Genomic DNA, 23252 nt, shown 5'->3' on the forward strand with positions numbered 1-23252 from the left:
GCTTCCTATCAGTTTGCTCACTGGGATCATAAATATCAGTGACCAGCTTATTAGCCTTTGGTCTGACTCTGTGTGAGGACATCCCCCACCTTTGGTTTCATCTGCCATTAATATCTCAAAGTTCTAAACTGGCACAGACCACAGTGGTTTACAGCAAGCAAATTAGATCAATTAATTTCCAAAGCAAACCTAATGGGCATTTTAGTAGAGGATTTAATGTCTCATTTAGTCTCTGTAGTGATCTTGTTAAATGCCAATTAAGTATCTAAATATTTCTTACAACCTTAATGAATTACAGTAGAATAAGTAATAAGCGATCACTAACTTTTGCTAACATGCTGAAGTCTGCTGTTAACTTTAGGAAGTGGAAGTTTCATTTTTCTAACACACTTGTTTGTGCCAGCAAAGAAAAAATACTTATAAGAACTGGATCCTGTTAAAGGAGCATCATATATGGCAGAATATGGACTGGTTTTGTCCAGTAGGACAATATCAACAAGGAAAAGTTGAGATTGCCCTTAATCTTATATATCTGAATAAGGTTTTTTTTAACTCATTTTTGCTCCTAAATTGTGCAAACACTTTTGTTCCTTCCAATTAGTTGATGATATGATTACAACTTTTTCACCTGCTGTTGCCCAGCTAAACTGACCATTTGGCCCCATGTTTCATCAAACTGTTGGAAACAGTCATGTGGGGCTGGAGAGTGCAGTACCACAAATCTCATTTTCCAGGTGTTCTTGGTTCCACAGAATCACAGAATGTTAGGCACCTCAAAAGATCATTGTGTCCTCCAAGAACATCTCTGATTCTTTCAGTAATTTTATTTGTGTTTGCAGTGAACCACAACAGAATATATATGAGCATACAGGCACAAATAAAATGCTTGCAGGTGATTTCCCCTTCCCTCTTTCTATTTGGGCTTCATCCTTTCTGTCTCTTATTTGTGAAACATATGCAAACATTGAGGAGGTGATTTTTAATCATTCCTTTCTGTTACCTTCAAAGAGGAAGAAATCTTCTTGCAGGCACTGGGACAGGCTGCCTAGAGAGGTGATGGAGTCACCATCCTTGGGAGTGTTCAAGAAACATATGGACATGGCACTTTGGGACAAGGTTTAATGGCTATGGTGGTGCTGAGTCAGTGGCTGGACTCCATGACCTTAGAGTTCTTTTGAACCAAGATGATTCTCTGGTTCTATGGACTCTATGTTAAGATAATAGGTGCATAAAACTGCAGAATCATTCAAACAGGGTCAGGTGGGGTGATGCAAAGGACAGGATTTTCACATGCCTATGAATGACCCATGGAATAAAACGTCACTGCAGTTTCCACACTAACATGTTGTTGTGGTATTTTGGACCATTACAAATTGGGTACCTTTGCAGGGAAAGATCTTTCATTCTTCTGAAGCTAGCCCAGGTTTTGGTCCCAGTGATGAAGTGAATACGAGTAAATTAACTCTTCACAATGCACTCCTTAAAGTTTAAGACCCCACCCCTTCCCACTCCTGCAGTGATTTGGTACCCCACAGCTACCATGCAAGAACAGCCTCAGTTTTCTGCAGGATGGTGTGTTGCAGTTGGAACTGGGTTTCTTAAGAGTGCTCCAGCACCTGAACTCAGTGGGTGAGTTTCCCAGGCTGTGTTGAGCTGTCGGAGTGATGGAGCTGTGCCAGACACTGAGCTTTCTTTTGGGCATGCCTGCAGATTGATGTTCCTGTCTGAGTGCTGTTACAAAAACTGATTTATAAGGTTTTTTTCCTGTTCTGTTTTCTGACTTATTTTTAAGCAGTGTCTCCTATGCTGTATGGGTTTATTAAGATGAGTGACCAGCAGGCCAAGGGAGGTCCTCCTACCCCTATACTCTGTCCTAGTGAGGTCACATATGGAGTAGTGAGTCCCATTCTGAGCTACTCAGTTCCCGACAGACAAGGAACTTCTGCAGAGAGTCCACAAATATGCTGAGGGCATTGGAGCCTCTCTGAGGAGAAAGGCTGAGAGACCTAGGGGGGTTAACCTGGAAAAGAGCAGCCCAAGAAGGGACCTTCTCAATGTTGGTCAACAGCTAAAGGGCAGGGAGCAAGAGTATGGGGCCAGACTCTTGTCACTGGTGCCCAGTGACAGGGTAACAGGCAATGGGCACAAACCAGAAGATAAGAATTTCCACCTAAATATGAGGACAAACTTCTTTGTTGTGAGGATGCTGGAACACAAGAGCCAGCTATGCAGAGAGGCTGTGGAGTCTCTTTCTCTGCACAGATTCCAAACCCACCTGGGCATTGTGATCCTGGGCAACCTGCTGTGGGTGACCCTAGAGATCCCTTCCAACCTCACCACTCTGTGATTCTGCATTAAAGAGAACATAGAGGTATTTCAGAATCCTCTCTTTCCTCCCCCCCCCCCCCTCCATATTTATGTCAGCAATGAGTTTATTCTTAAAAGAAAGGAGGAAAATAGAAAAAGCAGTACACAAGCACTCAAACTGTGCAGTTCCCTAAGTGCTTTTTTCCAATTTATGAAACAAACAACACAAAAAAAATATCCTCCCAAGTTAAACTAATATGAAACAGCCCCAGCATTTGAACTTGTCGCACGAAGCTGGTTTAAATTTTAATGTGAGCTCTGGAGTAGATTTGTGTAAGGCAAGGTAAAGCAAGTCCCATGAAATATTGATTCTGTACATTTTCTTATGAATTTTTATACTCCAATTTAGTAAATTTTTCATCTTGCCTGCACTTAGAGGTTGCCTATAAAGTCGTTACTACCAATTGTATTAACTGTTGTAAATAAATCATCTTGGTTTGGGCTATTTGTATGAACATGGGCCGTCAGGACCTGGGTTTGTTTGAGCTGTGGCATCTTATGGCCTTAGTCTGAAAGGGCTAAAAAGGGGTTATCAAAATTTAAAACCTGTCATGGCATTGTGGCAGGGATGCAAAACCCATGAGCATCTGTCAGAGGCAGGCATCTTCCTTTTCTTTTCCCACCTGGGTCAGATAAAGCAGCATGGAGGACTCTCCAACAGAAAAGTTCCTTGTTCTTTCATGTCAGAAGCAAGTGGGGAGGGGGGTGTGCGTGGCATTACAGGCATTACACCCTGCAGCTGTTATAGAATGGTTTGGGTTGGAAGGGATCTTTCTAACATCACCAAGTCCAACCTTCCTCCACTCAACAGAGGCATCTTTAACTAGAACAGGTTGCTCAGAGCCATATCCAACCTGACCTGGGAAATTTCCAAGGACAGAGCTCTCTGGGAAAAGTGGGCCAGTGTCTCACTACTCTAATATACCTGCAGATCAATCTAACAGAAAATGTAAATAAAAACTATAAAGGTTTGCACAGTACTGGGTGCAGCCCGACATTGCCACCTGAAAGGGAACGTTGGAACACCTGATTTAAGGGAGATCCCTAAGTAAAGATTTTTACATTTGGCAGGTTCAGCATCTAAATCCCAGTCCTCTCTATACCTAAAGCTGAAATTAATATCCTCTGTCAAACCTAGCTTAGATGTTCACACTGCCTCCTCATCTCCAATTATAACATATTAAGTGGGTAGGCAGGCAAGATTCTGTGCTGCTGTCTCCATCAGACACAGTGAAATGTAGATTTTTCTGATGGCTTTCTTTTTAAAAGTATTTAAAAATTACTTTAGAAGTGTTACATAACATTGAGCTGAATAAGCTTAAGGAGACCCTTAATTAGCAAGTGGTTTGGACTAGATGATCCCTACAGGTCCCTTCCAACCCTCACCATACCGGGATTCTGTATTGAAGAGAATAAAAAGGTATTTTAAGAATCTCTCTATTTTTCTCTTTCTTATCACTCTCCTCCCAATTTATGTCAGCAATTAATTTATTCTCTGAGGTACACCATTGGTACCTTTGGCTGCTTAACTGTGCTTAACAGCAGAAGAAAGACTCAAGGTGTTTAAACCTTTAATTAATCTTGAATTAATTTCAAGGGGATTTTTTCTTCTTCCTTTTTTTTTGGGGGGGGGGGGGGGGGGGGACTCGGGGCAGGGTGTTTCAATTTATTTGTCTTTAATTCCCATTTTCTCTTAAGACTGACTCAGGAAGTTCCAGCAACATACTCTTATGTTAAGGTTGGTCAAGTCTGATTGCTGGGCATTGTTAATGTTGTGTAGCTCTTTGGGTCATAAATGGCAGCAATTATTAGAGGAGGAACTGACTTGAAGGAAGTTTTTGCATGATTTTCTACCTTGTAGTCTTGAGTGATGCTTAATTAAGTCCTTAAAGCTAGAGTCCGTGCTCCGGTGTTGTTCTGAAGATGGATGACATAAATGTGGCTTACTGTGGTTGACGTCTAAACAAAAACAGATGGTTTTTCCAGATTCCAGTTAATGGTAATTAAACTCCAGTTTATTATTTTATTCAGAATAAATCTCCATTACATTTCTGGTTTTGTAAATATCCTGAAACAATGCCTTTTTGAGACACCATCAGGAATATTTGGGCCATTTTGAAACTAGCCTTATGGTAACTTGACAACAAAGCATACCAGGTGCCCTTTCCCTAATTCTCTGAGGTCTGTGTGTAGTTTCCAAATAATTTTTTAGTTCACCTACCCATAAATAAAGACCATACGTTTATTTTCATTATATCCCTAAGCATAACTTTGCTTCAGAAAATGGTCCTGCTAACAAAACAATTCTTTAAGCATTTGGAGATGGCAGCAAGACCATTCATAACCCGATGGAAATTCACTCATCACGTTTGAATAACACTCTGGCTTCATCTCTCCTACCCAGGGTTACTCCTGCTCACAAACCAGCTTCACTCTGTTGTTGTGTGGCTTGTAGGTTCGTTAGATGCATTAAAAGCTCTTCTCTGAATTGAGAATAGCAAAAACGTGCAAAGGAAAACGCCAGTATTTTTCAAAAGGAGTGGCGCTTGGTTAGCTAAATGACTTTTTGTGACCATCACCTCGTGTGCAGCTGGCTCTGCCCCGCCTCGCTGGAGCTGACCTTTCAGCTGTCTGTGTGTTTTAAGTGTTTGTGTAAACAGCAAAGGCTCCCGTTAATTACAGAGCCTTCCTCCCATTCAGCAAAGCCATGTCCGGCCGTCTCTGATCGCAAACGCGATAGGAGAAGCCGCTGGGAGACAGGAAGGAGCTCGCCGAAAGGGAAAACGGCTGGAGGGAGGGTGGGAGACACGCGGGAGTGTGCCCGGAGAGAAGGAAAAGTGAAACGGAGCCGGGCGTGCAAGCAGCATCTAGCCCTGGGACCTCAGGAAGTGGTGACAGGGATATGTGTAATCACGGAGCTGGATTCAAGAACTGGACCAGGCTGCCAGGAGAGCCTGGGGAGTCTCCTGCTCTGGAGACTTTCAAAACCCACCTGGACACGTTGCTGTGTGTCTTGCCTTAGGTGAACCTACTTTAGTAGTGTGTTGGACTAGATGATCTCCAAAGGTCCCTTCCGACCCCTGCCATTCTGGAGGAACCGACCACAGCCTCCCCATTCACCTGTGTGGCTGAGGAGAGAGAAAGAAATCAGGAATAAAATTACAGCTGGGAAGAAGGGAAGGGTGGGTCAAAGATGTTTTAAAATTTGGTTTTATTTTTTGTTCTACTCTGATTTGATTGGTAATCAATTAAACTAATTTCGTCAAGCTGAGTCTGTTTTGCTCATGATGGTAACTGGTGAGTGATTTCCCTGTCTTTCTGTTGTATTTTCTCTCCCTCGCTCAGCTGAGGAGGGGGAGTGGGCATCTGGCATCCAGCTATGTTCAAACCATCACATTTGGTCAAAATAGAGCTGGATATACCTGACTCAATTCTTTTCACACTCTACTCCCTCTGACAGACTTTCTTTGAGCATATTTTGCTAACCAGCCATTTGTTACTTGAAGATCCTGCTTATCAAGCTGCCTGAAGACAACTTTTGTGAGTAAGTCTCAGTGATGCCAAGGACACAAACATTGTGATTCTGGGGTTCTCTGGTTGGTTGGAGCTTACCAGATTTATATCACCAACAGGTTTGTCCCTAACAGTTCTCACTCAATATCAGGGTTTGTGTTGTGTTGCCCAGTCTGCGCTGTGGGATGGCCAATTGATAGGCTAAGGATTGATCCAGATATTTTATTTCAGCTCACAGCCACTTACTGAAACTTGGTGTAGTTAAACTCAACAAGCCTCCCAACACAGCATCACTGATGGGTCCTGCGTTACTGTTGCTGAGCTGCTGAGGAGATACCTGGACCTCTTCAGGCACAGGCTTTGAATCCTGCCACTCCTGTACCCTGCACAATGTAGCTCTTTAGCTTCATGGTGTTACTTGGAGGGAGCAGGGCTTGTTTTGAGGTGCCTTTTCTCAAGGGACACCTTTTTTTTTTTTATGTTAAAAAGAGCATCACAATGGAAAGAAAGGGAGGTTGATAGTAAACCTTCATGGTATCAAACACTGCAACAGCCTGCCCAGGGAGGTGGCTGAGTCCTGCTCCATGAAGGTGTTTAAAAGATGCATAGATGTGGTGATGAAGAACATGGTTTTTAGCATCAGATGTGGTAGAGGTAGATAACGGTTGGGCTCAATGAGCTTAAAGGACTTGTCCAAGCAAAACAGTTCTATGATTCTACTCTGTTTTTGTTTCCTTGATTGTGGAAATTAGGGCTCTACTCGTGTTCCCAATACCTTAATTTGTTGTCCTGGAACTTCAGCTCTTAAAATAGCTTCTCATGTGCTTGAGAAGCATTCTCATCTGTGGTCCTCCAGCACTGGCTATGAGGCCCATCCACTCTTGGCTATGGTGGGAGGCATCTGCACTTCCTCATGTACAGTATCAGAACTGAAAATAAAAATTAATCACAGATGAAAAGCACACCAAAACCCCTCTTAGTTTTTCCTTTGTGTATTTATTTTAAAAACCCTGGTTAGTGTTGGCTGTTGTAGATTTCCGTGCTACTCAGCTTCATCATAGGTGCCACACTGGGAGGATGGTGATGGTGTTTTTCTGGTTTGGGGTAGATGGCAGCCCTGTCTGGAGCCAGAGCATTTGGAGAATCTCACGTGTGCCTCTCCCTCTACAAAACTGCTGATTTATTTGTTTTCAAAGATGTGGGCAAAATCCTGCTGTGTGATTGGAGCTGATAAAGTGTAACTTCATCAGTTACATGTGAAAGCCTTTTGAGGGCAGCTAGAAACCAATATTACATTGAGCTTGGACATTTTTGCCTTAGCATATATGGCAAAGGCCACATGTTCGGGGTTTTAAAAGTCATTTGGTCATAATAGTGTTCTTAACCTATGATCTTTCTTTTAAATATCTTCTTAATGTATCACTTCCAGATACTGTGTGCAAACAACTACGATGTAGGCACAGGAAATTAATCTGCAAGTAGAGTATCGGAGAAGGGAAGATAGTTGAAAGCAGGAGGAAAAACACGCACATGTTCAGCTGAATGTTTTACAAATTGGATATAAAGTGTTGTCCTTTGGGCTGTGATATCACCTGATGTCAGAGCACAAAATCACTCTCATCAGATGAAACTGAGTAGTCTCTGTGCTCATGTAGGGTCCTAGGGTCCTGTTCTTCAGATAGCTAACTAGGTTTTCCAATGCTTAGCTGTGGTTGAGTGCTGTTAATATTAGTATTGTGGTGTTTTTATCATCTGGGGAAGTAAAAGCTTAGAGAACTGCATGTTTTGATAGAAAAAGGTTTAATTTTTAAATGTACTTTCCTTAATTTTGCAGGTGAGGTACAAATGAATGCATGGATAGCTAATGGCTGCTTTGTGTGTCAAAGGGAAATAATGAATATATCCATATATAACCTCACTGAAGCTTCAGCTTTGGCATGTACCTGCTTACGTGCTGAGTGTCTTTAACTCCTCGTAACTCACTCTGAAGAGACTTGAATGTCAGGTGCTAGAAAGTTCAGCAGAGAGCAAGGTCAGACCCAGAGACCCAATGTTTTCAGAGAGAGGAGCAAATTAAGTTCACCCTTCAACCCTCTGCTCAGAGAATCTGCCACTCCTCTGAACCTGTTTTAGTCGTAGTCCCTTGAAGTCTGCCAAACAGAAAGCAGAAACATTTCAGTATCTATTTCTCCTGGAAGCAGGCAGTGTCAAGAAATGCAATTTTGTTAGATGACCACATTAGCCTTGAACTTTTCAGACAAATCTAAATGAAGAGGAAGAGTTTATGCTGGCTTCCAGAAACTGATGGGAGCCCTGTGGGGCGTAGGTTCAGATTTTTAAATGTTCACATCAAATCAGATAATGGTGTCCACCCCCTCACAAGCTCAACGGGTGGAGAAGAACATACCAATAAGCACATGCAATCCTTCAGAGTTCATTATACAGCAAGTGTGTTTCAAAGGACCTTGAGAGCATGTTTCCAAGGGAGGGGTGAGGTCGATGCTTGGATGGGAGAAGCCAATTGAAATCAATGGGAATTGATTTAGAGTCCGGGGGCACTGTGTTAAAATCTCCAGTCTAAGGATATAGCTTCATGAATATTAACAGGAGCGGGATCGATACGCAGCTGATTTTCAGATGTGCAGCTGGCTCCTTTTCGTCTGTAGATTAAAGAAATGGCAAATCTTTCTTTAGATAAGACTGAGAATCCAAAAAAAAAAAAAAAAAAAAAGACTTGTGCCTTTAGATCCCATTCTCCAGGATGGTTTGATAAGGTTTGTGATATTTCCCTACTTTTAAAGTTGCGTTTATCTCTGGTTTCTGTTTCAAGGATTTCATCTAAATAATAACGTGAAGCAGATTGCTTTTGGGGCACTGAGGTTGCTCTTTCACACCCTTACGAAGCCCAGGTTTTGGGGCTGTCAGCCCTCCTTGCCTCCCACCTGCCAGCAGAGGCTGCCCCTCTCTTAGGGAAGGGAACAGCTTCGTTCTCGCTTATCTTGTGCTTCCCAGAAAGTCAGAGTGCTGCAAACTTGCTCTGTGGTTTAATCTCTGACAGGCCTGCCTGCAGATGTGTAATCTGCCAGTATGAAAGCCCAAATAACTGACACTTGTCTGCTTGGAAGAGCTCTTCGAGGTTCAGAGGCAAACCCCCATGCTGCTGCTGCTCTGTGTGCAATACAGCAGCACAGCTTTTGCAGTCCCAGATGCTGCCTGAGTTGTGAAAGTGAAATCAGGCTTGAAAATGTTCTCCTGTAACAAAGGATGGATGTTATTTGAAACATCCTGAACGGGTGTGTTTGTTTGTTTTGAAAGTACAGGTCAGCATCCAGACTTGGCAGCTTGTCCTGACTTCCTCAAGGAGCTGAACAAATGCCCCAGGTCCAACGAACCCACTAAACTCTGGGAACATTTTGGGCTCCTCTTTAAAGCACACAAAGATTTCCATGTTCAGGCTGCCTAAAAACAAAGGATTGTGTCCTGACTTTTTTATTTGGAAAAAAAAAAATCCCACAACAGAAGAAACAAACAAATGAAACCCAAACAAACCAGGCAAACAGACAAAAAATAATCAACCCCCCCCCTAAGAACCCCTCAAACAAATAAACAAAAACAACCAAAAAATACCCAAACACAAAAAACTTTCTGTAAAGAGAAGGGTTTTGATTTTGCTCTAACAAAGTTGGGTTTGTTGCAATTTCTTTGTTCTCAGGAGTGTCATCCCTGAGACAGCCTGTCTGAGCTGAGCAGAGCTCATGGGGCAGCACCAGCTTCTGTGCAGCATCAGCACTCCTTGTTCCTCAGGCACTGCCAGGACTCTGTGAGTTCAGCAGCAGATTCAGAGATATTTCCAGCGGGATTTTGGACTCCCAGTGTGAACAAGCCAGTTTTTGAGAATTGTGAGATAAGAGTGGGAAAATCCCCTTTCTATTCAGAGTAATTTGGGGGAATTCCAGTGTTTTGTTGGTGATCCTGTGTTAAGTCAGAGGTAGCTTCTGTCAGCTCTGGCTGCAAACCTGCTGTGCAGCCTGGATTGTTTTATAAGGAGTGATCATTTGTCTACTTGTGCTACCAGAAGACATGCCCAGCTTGTGCTGCTCTTTGTGCTAAAACTAGACAAACACAAGCCATGGTCTGTGGCATTTACAGCTTTCAAAATAATCTAGGATGGCCTAAATTTTACCTTGCCAGGTGATCATGGAAGACTGGATGTTTTAGTTTTATTCATTTATTTAGGCATCAGCCTGAAAGTGCCACAATTTAAAGCTGTGATAACTAAACTGTATGGCTGCTTAGGGAGTTTTGAACATCCTTCTGTAATGTGATGAAGATGTTTTACATACATGTTGCACAGTGCTTCTGAGGTTGTCATGTCTCAGGTGGACCTCTAAATAGTGGAACTGAAGCACCCAAGGGTTTTACCCAAGCTCTCTGAAGTTAATGGGAGGTAACAGCCAGTGAGTTATTCTAGTAGTTTAAATTTGGCCTGAATCAGGTTTCTAAAGACATTACAAAATACTTACAGAAAGCTGAGTATGTCTTAGGACTTGCAGATTTAGTGCTATTCCCTGTGGTAACTTAGGTAGTATCTGTCAAGCAATGTATCAGATGATTGTTGAAAATATGCTTGCTTTATTCCAGTTTTATCACTATGACTAGTGATAAAAATGTACACAAATACAAAAGACATGCACATTATCTCTGGCATCAGATACCAGAGTAAGTTACTGGAGTTCAGCAGTTCACCATAGAGTCTGTGCGTGCTAAGGGTGGTCTGATGCACTTCAAGTCTGCTGGTGCTCAGCCTGCAGAAGAGAAAGCTCTGGGGAGATCTGATTGTGGCCTTTCAGTACTTAAAGGGGCCTATGAGAAAGATGGGGTAGATTTTTTTTAGCATGGCCTGTTGTGACAGGACAAGGGGTGACAGGTTTAAACTAGAAGAGGGAGATTTAGACTAGATAGGAGAAAGAAATGTTTTATACTGAGGGTAGTGAGACACTGGCTCAGGCTGCCCAGAGAACCATTCCAGGTAAGGTTGGTCTGGGCTCTGAGCAGCCTGCTCTAGGTGCATATGTCCCTGCTGACTGCAGGGGGGAATTGGGCTAGATGACCTTGAAAGGTCCTTTCCAACCCAAAGCATTCAATGTCTTCCTCAAGCCAAGGTTGCTGTCTCCTCATGCTACTGAACAGTTCCTAGTTCATCTAAATCAGATTTTATTCCAAAACTGAGAAGGTTACCCCTGTGCTTGTGCCTCTAGATGCATCAATGCCTTTTCATGTTGTGCTTGTTACCCATTTAAGGGAGTGCTGGTCTGAGGACAATTTGCTAGTATTGATTATTCACTGAATTCTGCCCAGAAAAAAAAAAAAGCTTCAAAAATTAAGAACAACACAAAACCCACCAATTCCTGTAAGTTTTTCAAGGCCCACATAGCAGTGCTGCAGTGGGTTCCAGAACAGCATTTGAAAAATAAAAATGGGATGGAGAAAGGCAATGGGAACAATATGATACAAAATGGGATAAGCTTTGAGACTTTGTCTTTCTATACATTATTCATTGCAGCTAGTGAAAGGCAACTTGGCTCCTCTGGTGTTTTTGACAGCCAATTGGAAATGGTGAAAATGTTTGTAACTTCTATTGTGTTTTTTTCTAATTAGACAAGGCAAATAGTTTGTGGAGAGCAAGGATGGAATTAATCATGGGCTCTTGCTCATCACAGCTGTGCTCTGAATGCCTGACAGAGCCACTTTATGGCACATAATTCAACATATAGAATAAATGTATGACAAAGGACAAAGTTTTGCAAGCATTTTCAGTGGTGATCATGGTTTTTTGCAATCCTGAGGATAAGTGATTACAATTAAACTGTGTGGGAACTGAGAGATGCTTTGGAAAGTGAAATCCTCACTGGCATTTTCAAAGAGGAGATCTGAATCTGGATTGCAGCTTTTTATGCAATTTAGATATAATTTTCATGTCTAATTTGGTGGCTGTATAAGCATATTGAGTGTTTTTTTGCAGGCAGTTGGTTACCTAAGCATCCAACTATCTCTTTGGGTTTAGAAGCGTAGAAATCAGGAGGTTCTGAGGGTACTTTTCAAGCCATGTGATTGAAATCTTCCCATATGTCAATCCTAAGACTAGAAGCTGTATCTATATTCTATGTCAAGAGTATGTAGGTTGTTTTGAATGATCTGATGTCAGTAGCAGTTGCACTGAATGTTTTTTATTCACTTCAAAATGTGTATTACTATTAGCTTTTTAAAGAAGTATTGAGTGGTTTATTTATTGCTCTTTGAAGTGCTCTAAAGTACTTCTACTGTACTACTTATATTTTAAAAGCCTTCTCCCAATTTTGCTTTAGTAGAAGCATCCACACTTGAGCATGACCTTATCCTTTGAATTGAAAAACACTAGTTTAGGGTTACAGGTTGCAGCTCAAAGTGGCTTCTCAGTCTTTTACCTGAGTCCCACCTCAGAAGTGATCTGCAATGTCACTGGCAAATGGGTGTTTATTTGCCTGATACTTGTTCATTCTGAATAACCGACCTGAAAGTCAGTCAGAAAGCTACTGGCATCCTGAGCTGCATCAAAAGAAGTATGGCCAGCAGATTGAGAGAGGTGATTCTGCCACTCTGCTCCAGTGAGACCTCACATGGTGTACTGTAGACAGCTCTTGGGCACTCAACACAAGAAAGACATGGACCTGAAGGAGTGGGTCCAGAGGAGGGCCATGGAGATGATCAGAGAGAGGGCTGGAGCACCTTTACTGTGAGGACAGGCCAGGAGAGTTGTACAGCCTGGAGAAGAGGAGGCTCCAGGGAGACCTTATAGTGGCCTTTACAGCACCACAGGAGAGGGTGGGGAGGGACTGTTTACAAGGGCATGCAGCACTAGGACAAGGGACAACAATTTTAAACTAGAGAAGGGTAGATTTAGGTTGGACATGAGGAGAAATTTCTTTACTATGAGGGTGGAGGAACCAGGACCAGGTTGCTGAGGAAGTAGTGGAGGCCCCATCCCTGGAGACATTCAAGGTTGAGCTTGGTGCAACCTGATCTAGTTAGAGATCAGGGAGGTTGGACTAGATGACCTTTAAAGGTGCCTTCCAACCCAATGCATTCTATGCAGTGCAAATCCTGTCTAGGTGGGTGAATCCCAGCCACTTGCAAGTTCAGGTAGTTGTGTCTACACTTTAAAGGTCTGTTTTAAATCACTGAGCCATGCTGCTGACGGACATAACCATGAATGTAAATGTTAGCTTGTGAAATGCCTGGTGTAAAAGGAAGGGTGTAATTCTCTATTACATCATTATTATACTGCAGTGATGCCTGTAATATCCACACTGATGTGAAAGCTGAATTGAATGGGAATGGGGCTCATTTGGCTCTCAGTGTCAGAACAAAATGTTCACAGATTTCCATTTCATTTCATTGTGCTCGTATACAGCATGCTAAAACACCTGACTTGTAAACTCCTCTGCCAATTGGGGTTCAAAACTCTGAGACCATTGCAACTACAAGGATTAGAAATTCAGAGAGATTAGGTAAACGTCCGAATACGTAGAGGAAGACAAACCTGCTCTTGTCACATCTTTCCCACTTGTCCCATATCATGCATGTTGTAGATGTTGGACCTGATAAATGTTTGGCTATTGGTTTTTAAAGCAGTGGCTAGTTTCTTACTAGGAGACAGATCTCAAACATGGTTGTGTTTTTCAGTGCCTGTCATCACACTCTTTAGCAGAATTTAGGAGATCCTCGTAATAATAGATCGTTGAAAACAAACCCACTGCTCCTGACTGGTATTTGATAGCATATTCAGTACAGCTAATCAAAGTTTTCCTGGGTTCAGAAATGCCAAAGCAGCACATTTTGTAGTCTTCAATAATAAATTAAAAAAAAAAAAAGAAGTAAAATCAGCTTATGGAAGTAGAGAACATCTGCATCTAAACCACACCAATTAGCTAGAAGACACAAGTGATGCTAACACTCTCAATCTATTTTTGGTCACTGTCTACGTGATCAGGAAAAAAACACAGACTGCTGTGGCTTCGCTTAACTCTTCTCACTCCCATTTTTAAGTATTTCTGCCTATGTTCAGTGGTGGCCTTGGTAGTGTTAGGTTAGTGGTTGGGCTTGATCTTGAAGGTCTTTTCCAGCCTAAATAATTCTATCATTTTCTTCTGTTCAGTTGTGAGCAAAGCATGCCTGTGAAGACTTAGAAACATGGCCTAAAGAGCTGAGGAAGTAGGTGATAATTGGTAATTTATTGGATATATTTACTCAGTATTCTGTAGGTTATTGAGTGTAACACACTTCACTTTCCCATATAGAATCATTGAGTGTAACACACTTCACTTTCCCATATAGAATCATTGGGCTGGAAGGTACCCGAGAAGGTTGCCTTGTCCAACACTCTTTCAGTGAGCAGGGGCATACAGAAAGGCTAGGAAAAGATCTATAAATGGACATAAATCATGTTTGTATATCTAAAGCTTGGATTTTCACATCTGCTGCTTTTATTTGGTTTTCTGACTTCTATCATCTTACTCAATGCTGTCTGCAGTGACAATAAGCCAAAAGAAAATGTAAATTTAAATTTCAAAATCATTTGAAGTCTTCTGCAGTGGAAAAAAAAAATAGCTTTTGAGGTCAGTTTCTTAATGCAGTTCCATCCCTTGGGAGCAGTTACATATCTTTGGATTACTTGATACATGTTTACACATCTCAATGACTTCTTGATTCAGAAGTGACTTCTACAGACAGCCTTTTTTATGTGGGTTTCTTTATTTTTAGCAACTTTGCTATAAGAGAATTGTCTTTTTTTTTTTTTTTTTCCCAAAATCATTTGTTGAGAAGTCTGTTAGAACATCCTTCAGACTATGGAAATGCCTGAATTTGTAATGCATTCTAATCCTTTAGTCGTCCAGTCTGTGTATCTAAATATTTCACAACCACCAAAGAATAGCAGAAGGTGCAGCTTTAAAATAACCAAGTAGATTTTGCTTTCTGCATAACAAGGCAGAGTGAACATCACAGCACATAACAGACAATCTCATTGATACTGGTCTTAAAAAAACACATCAGTTAGAAATAGAGTTGAGTTCAATATAAATATAACCAGTAGTAGCAATTCAGTTACTTGCTGTTAACGTGAAGTGTGTTGGAAGTTGTTCAAGACTTACCTTGAGCACTTGTGTGACTTCTCAGCCATGTGCAGAACATAAGGAGTATCTCAGCTATACTTGTTCTTTTTCTCCCTTCCAGAGCATGTGGTACATAGCACAACCTTTGAAATGGACACCAATGGCCATTCACAGAATCCCAGACTGGTGGGATTCGAAAGGGACCTCTGTAGAGCACCCAGTCCAACCCCCTGTGCTAAAGCAGGGTCACCTAGAGCAGGTTGCCCAGGATCACAATGCCCAGGTGAGTTTGGAATCTCTTCAGTAATGGAGACTCCATAACCTCTCTGGACAGCCTGCTCCAGGGTTTCAGCACCCTCGCAGCAAAGAATTTTCTCCTCATGCTCAGATGGAACCTCTTGGGTTCCAGTTTGTGCCTGTTGTCCCTTATCCTGTCATTGGACACCACTGAAAAGAGTCTGGCCCCATACTCATGACCCCTGCCCTTTAGATATTGATAAGTATTGATAAGATCCACCCCTTTGAGGTGAAGATGAATATTTCCATGGATTCTGTTGCATTTCAGACAAAGTCATTAGCAGTGGTGGAGGCTCTGCAGCTGCTTGCTAAGTTGCAGTTAGAAGCCATATCTAAATGACTTTGAAGGTGATTTACAAATATTTTAATCATGTTTTATGCTGAATTTTTAGGTTCTGTCAGGTAAAACCAACTGAAGTCAATTACTGTTATTTGAAGTGGGGAAATGGAAAAAAAAAATGTGTTGCAGGTACAGCAATAAAATGAAATCCTAATTATTCATGGAAAAACTGGCAACAAAAGAGGGCACCAGTCCTCCACAGATCCTGGGTGTGGTATATTCCTAGATTTCCCTCTCGGTAAGTGTGGAGCACTGATAATGGAATGATTATCTTTTTGGGGTGGAGTGAAATCTGTGTTTACTCATATTTGCAATTTCAGTGGAATCCTTCCAATGCTATTTATGAGACCTTGAATAGGCTCAGAGATAAGGAGCAGGAAAGCTCACTGCAGAACAGCAGTAGCCTCTATTTTAATCCTCCAGACCAGCTGTGTTGAAGACAGCTGCAGTCTTGTTGCTGCAATGGTCTAATAGTTGTGACCTTTTAAAGGGACCATGAAGTTATGTGAAACTGCACAGACTAAAGCAACACACACTGTCAAGTTGTTTTTTCCTACACTGAGTGGGGTGGGTTTGCACCATGCTGGATTTGCAGAGACCTCCATATGACTTTCCCAGGCTCCATTTGAGGGTGCACTGAAGTGAATGAGAAGATGCCTTCAGGGCTAAATCATGGTGACTTGGCATGAGTGGTGACTAGGGTACAGGTCTTGTTGGAAGAAGCTGAGGGAACTGAAGTTGTTCAGTCTGGAGAGAAAGGAGGCTGAGGGGAGACCTCATTGTTCTCTACAACTCTCTGACAGGAGGGTGGAATGAGGTGGGTGTCAGCCTCTTCTCCCATGTAACAAGTGACAGGACAGGAGGAAATGGCCTCAAGCTGCACCAGGAGAGGTATAGGTTAGACATCAGGAATAAGCTCTTCCTCACAAGGGTTAAGACCTGGCCCAGGCTGCCCAGGGCAGTGGGGGAATCCCCATCCCTGGAGGGATTTGAAGGCTGTGTAGATGTGGTAGTGGGGGGCATGGTTTAGTGGAGACATGGAAGTGAGGGGTAAATGGTTGAACTTGATGATGATAAAGGTCTTAGCCAATCAACATGATTCTGTGATGCTGTGACTTGGCTGAGTCTGAGGCCTTGTTCAGGAAACTCATGGGTATTTTGGTCTGTGCTGGTGAGCAGGAGCTCTCATATTACTTCAAAATTTTGTAATTTTGGTCAGCAAAAGCTACAGCTCATGACTCGTCCCAATCAGTGGAGGAAATAAAGAATTAGGGAAAAAATGTCCACCTTTTTTTCTTGAGGATGGTTCAAAGTTCATGGATATTTTGGTCTTTATATTTTGTGTATGTTGGCTGTTTATCTTCTCTTGGGAAAGCAGATGGATAAGTTTGTGCAGCACTGGAAAATGTTATTGCATCATGTGTGGCTTGATTAAACCTAGGATAGCTGAAATATAGGGAACTAGTACCTCTGGCATCAGTCTCCAGAGGGCTCAGGTAGACCTGTCATAGTCACACTGATATCCCTGCCCCATAGTTAGAGCCAAAATCTTGAAACATTCAAATTCTGGTGTGAACTGGACATCCTGGAAAATAAGCAGTGGGAGTGTAGCTAGTGCCACTGCTCAAATGGCCATGGAATGAAGTCCTTCCTTTATATTGAGTATAATCTTGTCCCAGCAATTTCTTAGTTTCTTCATTTGAACTTTGACTTCAGTGGGAGTGTATTTTCTAAAGGCAATTAATAGGTAACCCAACAAGAAGAGGAAATGATCCCATACATATTAGTTACTCCAGCTGCAAATACAAATGCAAGGGAAAAAAAAATCTCGGTGCTTTTTTATGTTGTTGTTTTGAAATGGCATTATTTAGATTCCAGGCCATTTCAGCATTCTGAATTTAAGAAATGTGCTTGATGTTTATCCTATAACTTTCTGTGTTTCTCATTCTGGTGCCTTTGGTGACCAGTAGACAATTTATATTAGATTCAGTGTGTGGGGATAATTGAAATCAAACCAGTGATGTGGCTTAAGCACCAGTGGAAACACTGAACTCCTCTGGCTTAAATTCTGAATTTAGGTCTGGCATAACTAGATACCAAATGCTTCATTAGAGCTGATCTCTCTCACATACCTATCAGAACTTCTTTCAAAATATAAAACAGCCTGAGGCTTTCTCCATGTAAAAAGTGGATCCTGCCTTTCCCAGATTTGAAGGGCTGATTCCAGAGAGGTTTGCCAGTGTTTGGTTCCTCTTAAATGGTTGCTGTTTCTCTACAATTCCCTGAAGTGTGTGATGGTTTATTCGATTTCATTAACATTTGGAAAGGATTTGAGGAGTTGCATGGTTTGGTCACTACAGTAAAACGATAATAATGCTCTTGGGAGCTGCTGAATGTGGAAATTGCATGTGAGAAACTGTGTGTCCATCCTTGGAGGCTGTAACAGCCTTTCTCTATGGTGTGCTATAAAGTTTTAACTGCTCTAATCAGCGAGGGCCATCACTACCACTCATGTCAGAGGAATGGCTCTCTTATATGATAACATCTGAAGGCTGTTCCCATTGATGGCCATGCCTATATATCATTTCCTAGGCATGTCCAAACTCCTCAAGTCCAAACTTGTTGCATATTGAAATAATTTGGAGGGCAAGCCACCACGAGAGGAGGACTGGCTGGGGTCTGGCCCTGAGTAAGAGAAGCTTGTGTTCATGTTGCCTCTTTCCTCAAGCACCTCTGCATCACAGGCACAGTTATAAAGCCTGTTTTTTTTTTTTTTTGTTTTTTGTTTTGTTTTTTTTTACCAGGCTCTCTCTTTTACCAGGTAACTATTGTCAGAGCAGATGAGTTACCTTCCTTTCTTTCTTAAAAGAAATTTCCTTAATGGGAAGGCAGCAGGGAAATGGAGGCAGCTGAGCTATACTAATCCACTTGCTGGCAACGACAGCCCACACTCAGTGTTGCTCTTCATTGAGTGCTTTAATCCCCAGTCCATGTGAGCTAACTGATAAGTGTTGATATGACTCCTGTATTTCAGCAGCATGTTACTAAGGTGTTTGTGGAGTCTTGTGAGTTGCTTCAGTGGATTTGGCAGGGATATGAAAGGACTTGTGGGATGTGGCACAGTTAAATGGATATTTCTTGGTATTTTATATAGGCTTTTGCAAGACTTCAGAAGAGGTTGCAATGATTCCTATGTCATAACTTGCTGCCAATGGCTTGCCCCAGAGACCTTGCAATGTTATTTGCAGCCATGGGAAATTCAAGTTGAAAGAGGTTGCTATCACAGCAACCCAGGTTTGACAGCAAGAATAAAATAGCATGTGGTCTGCAGCATGCTCCTTGCTCAGTATCACTGCCTGTGCAGCAGCAATAGGGCAGGAGCAGTGTTGTTGGAGTACTGAAGTAGTCTCTCTCATTTTTTTGAACTTGGGCTTGAGGGTGTGATGTGTGTGATGTGAACGCTGCTGTGCGTGTGTCACACAGTATTTTGGGCTGATAATACAGGGCTTTATCTCAAATCTCTGGAAACTGCTTGCTTTGAAGTCTGAAATGTTGTGCATGATGTAGCCATTTCTCAGGAGCAGGGCTGGCTGCCCTGCTCTAAAATTAAAAATAAAAAACCCCTTGGGTTTTACTTTTTCTTTGCTTTTAGAAACAAGCTAGTTGTGAATGAGGCATGGCAAAACTTCTCAGCATACTGTCACTGAGAATTCAAGCTGCAGTCTACATCTCCCCCCTCTTCTCTCAACCCTTCTCTCCCCACCTCCTCTCCCTGCACCATACATGTGTTTCATCTTAGCCATGGATGTAAAGCTGTCTATCCCTTATTTTGCATCCTTCCAGTATTATTATAATCAGACCAGTTTATTAAGAATTAATGCCCCTCCGTGAACTGAGGATAATGGAATGGCCACATTTCCTCTTGTGCTGGACTGTGATTTACTAATAGGAGCTTCTAGGGAAAGGATCATAAAAGAGTGAGGCCCCCACCTCTGGATTAATATTTAATCAGATGTTAAGGGATCCTGGAGTTCCTAGCAGAAACCTGCAGGGAAAACGCAAGGGTCCTGCATCTTAAAGGGGCAATGCAATTATAATTAAAGGCTTGATCCAAAGCCCATGGACACAAATAAGAAGCTCCTGTTGATTTGAAGACCTTTGGATCTGGCCCAAAGAGAACCAAAAATAATGAATGTTTTTTGCATATGAGATAGAGAAAGATAACCATACCTTTATTTAGTACATTATTATTTCAAAGGTATCAAACAAGGTTACCATGTATGGTCTAAATTTAAAATGAATGGGATGGAAAAGATCTGCTGCTGAAGGTGTGCATCAGAAAAGCTGGGGGCCAAACTGTTCCAAAATTCTCAAAGATGTGAGTATGAATTCTGATGGATTAATTCTTGTATTTCATGGTTAAATAAGCTATACTGAGAGAAGTGTGACAGCTGAGTTGTTCTATGTCTCATTACGGTTTGTGGACTCTATATATGAATAATCTGTTTTTAAGTAGGCACAGATCAGTTGCCAAACAACATGTGCCCCCAGTTCCCTAAACCATCTGTAGCTGCAGCCTCTGCACTCCTCTGCTCTTGCAGGAGCATATCAGGTGTGATCACTCTCAGGCTGCCACTGCAATGCCTGGGTGGGACACAGCCCTGCAGACCACTGAAGCAGAAAGTGCAGATAGCCCAAATAATGATGCATCTTGTAAATTGATTTCTGCAAAACAGCTTTTTCAGTTACTGCATGTTCCCATACTGTTAATGGGCTATTTCATCATAAAGCTGGGCCTATGGATTTACTAGGGCTTAAACATGTTCTCCACTTGGAACAGGGTGTTGGGGGTGATAGGTTATTGATCAATACAGATGACTACTGTGCTTTAGTTTTTGTGCTATAAGAAAATCCTCCAGCTGACTTGAAACCCCGGAGAGCAAAAAGGAGGCAAAAATCAGGGTTGTGCCGAGGCTGTTTTCTCCAGATGAGCTGAGAGAGGAGTGGCTGCTCTGTTCTTGCAGTGGCTGCTCTGTTCTTGCAGTGGCTGAGAGAAAATGAAGCTTGGCCTCTCGATTCTTGCTAGAGAGACTATTGTGCATTTTGGTGGGTGTGTGGGTGTGTTATGAGGGGCTGCTCAGCTGAGCTGATGATTTTGTCATCCTCTTAAAGTGGCCTTTTCCAACCAATATCCTCAGTATGTATCCAATGTATCCATGAAAAGTGCCCAGGATGATGGCACACATAGCTGCTCAGTTTGGCTTAACAGGACCTGTTGTGTTTCATTGCAGGCTGCCACGTCCTAGGTCACTGTGTTTCAATTGATCTGTGTTTGCATCTGCTCTCCATCTATGCTGCTTTTGCAGTTGTGCTAAATATAGCCTAGACAAGGGACAGTGATTAGACCTGTGTTTGTATCGACAGATCTCCTCTTGTTCTCTGTGTACCTCCTCGGGATGTGAACTTGGTGCAGTGTAGCACTGATGATAACGTGGTGCATTGCACTTATCTCATTTAGAAAACCTGCTGGCATTCCTTCAATTGATTTTGGCTGTTTGTATTTTAAAATGAATCCTAAATCCAACCCCACAGTTAAAGTGCTTGTATGAGTGGTACATTCTTGGAAAGAATGTAGGTTGGACACTTTCTGTTGTGCTTTGGCAAGTAGATTTTGAATGTGAGTTCTAGATTTCATGCAAAATTACACTCCTTCTGACCTGCAGGGTTTGAGCCCTGCAAAGGGCCTTTTCTTCCAAAACAACAGTGGAACTGAATTTCTATAGGTCATAGACAGGGTCTCAGGAGAAACTTTATTCTATTACCCCATTTTTTTTATTCTGTTTAGGCCAATCTTGCTCCAGTGAGAACAGCAGCACACTTCTGTGGAAGCTATATTGTGTGTTTAACATGAAAACAGTGACACAAGGAAGTCATGAGCGTGACTGTCAGCGTTTGCAATGAGCAGTGGCAGCCAGAAAGAAGCAAGAACCAGCAGGGAGTAATGAGGCAGTTCCTCCAGTGCAATCAGCAGATGTTTCTTGGATGGCCATTGGGTGTGTACTGAGAAGCCCTTTGTGTGTGTGTGGTGCACAAGACTGCGTATACAGAGGATAGGAAGAGGCAGAACTGATTGATGTATGTACAAGCAATAAATCTACAGCTGCATCATTGCATGAGTAGTTCCACGATGTAGTTAGGTGAAAAAAATAGTGTAGCTGTCAAGGAACTAGACTTGAGGTGCCATGGGATGTGTTCCTTGTGGGGTGGCAGAGCAGAACAACAGAGGTTTGCTGCCTAGCACTTCTGAATCTCTTCAGTGATCAAGAGTATCACACTGTTCATTAAAAAATACAAAGCAAGGATGAGTATTCTGTCAACCTGAGGAGAGAACACCTTGGCCTTAAGCTGACATCATCTAGTTCTTAAACTGTTCATTAAAAAGTAACATTTAAAAACCAAACAATTAAAACCTGGTGGTTTGGGGTTTTTTTTTCCCATGCTATGTGATAGCATTCCTCCAGCTGTTGGAGGCAAGAACTGGAAGAAGATGACTCACCTACAGAACAAGACCAGTTTTGTTTCTTACCCTTTTCATTAAGAAGTGTAGACTTTTAGAAAGAGATGGATAGACCCTTTGGAACTGGATGTATTTAGTCCATATAGAAAAATGCTTGTGAGCTGTATCTGAACCCATGGTTCTTGTAATTGGACTTTTTGTTCCTCCTTTTTCCTGCTGTCATCTCTTTGTTTCATTTAATTCTTCTGATTTCATTGGAGAAATTGGACAACTTTTTAGCAGAATTTTTAAACCACTTGTTTGTGGGTCCTGTTTGGCATATCCCACCCCCTACCCCACCCTGGCCTTTTGGAATCAGAAATCAGAAATGATACTTTAAGAACTGAAGCCTCTAACTACAGAAGAATCTTTTTGTCTCACATCTACACTGAAAAAGTTGATATAATTATATCCTAGTTTTCATGATCTGAAGGCAAGTAAAAATAAGATCTACGTTTTTGTTAGCTTTGTTTTTATCATCTTAACATCTTTGCAGCTACTTCAGGCTCCCCAAAAAGTCAGGATGCCCAGTTTTTCATTTTGAAGTACTGAAGTACAATGTCCTTGAGGATTGACAGCACAGAGATGCAGGGATAAGGATGGCACATGCAAAGTGAGAAAAGCAGTGAGCAGAGATGGATGTGGAGCCTGCATCTACCAGATCTCAGCTGGGCTCTTGAACCACGAAGCTAAATAGCCATCTCCCTCCTAATGATTGCTCCCAGAGATAGATTTTTCCCTGAAAATCTCTTTCCAACACCATCTAATAGGCAAGGCTTATTTCAGAATTTTATTCCAGCTCATTTAAGTTTAGGGACCTTCCCCAATGCTCATTAATCTCAAGGAAAAATGCAGATGAGAGAAGTTAAGTCAGTGTGCAGCCACTCTAGATGAATCTGGGCAAGGTCTTTTCTTTCCTCCTGCTGGCTGAAGGTCAGGAGCCATGGCTGTATTAAAACACCTCCACAGAACAGTACCCAATTACATAGCCTCTTCTAAGGGCTGGCCACTGAGAGACCATTACTATTGG

The sequence above is a fragment of the Indicator indicator genome, chromosome 24 (genome assembly GCF_027791375.1).
Source record: "Indicator indicator isolate 239-I01 chromosome 24, UM_Iind_1.1, whole genome shotgun sequence".
Classification (NCBI taxonomy): Eukaryota; Metazoa; Chordata; class Aves; order Piciformes; family Indicatoridae; genus Indicator; species Indicator indicator.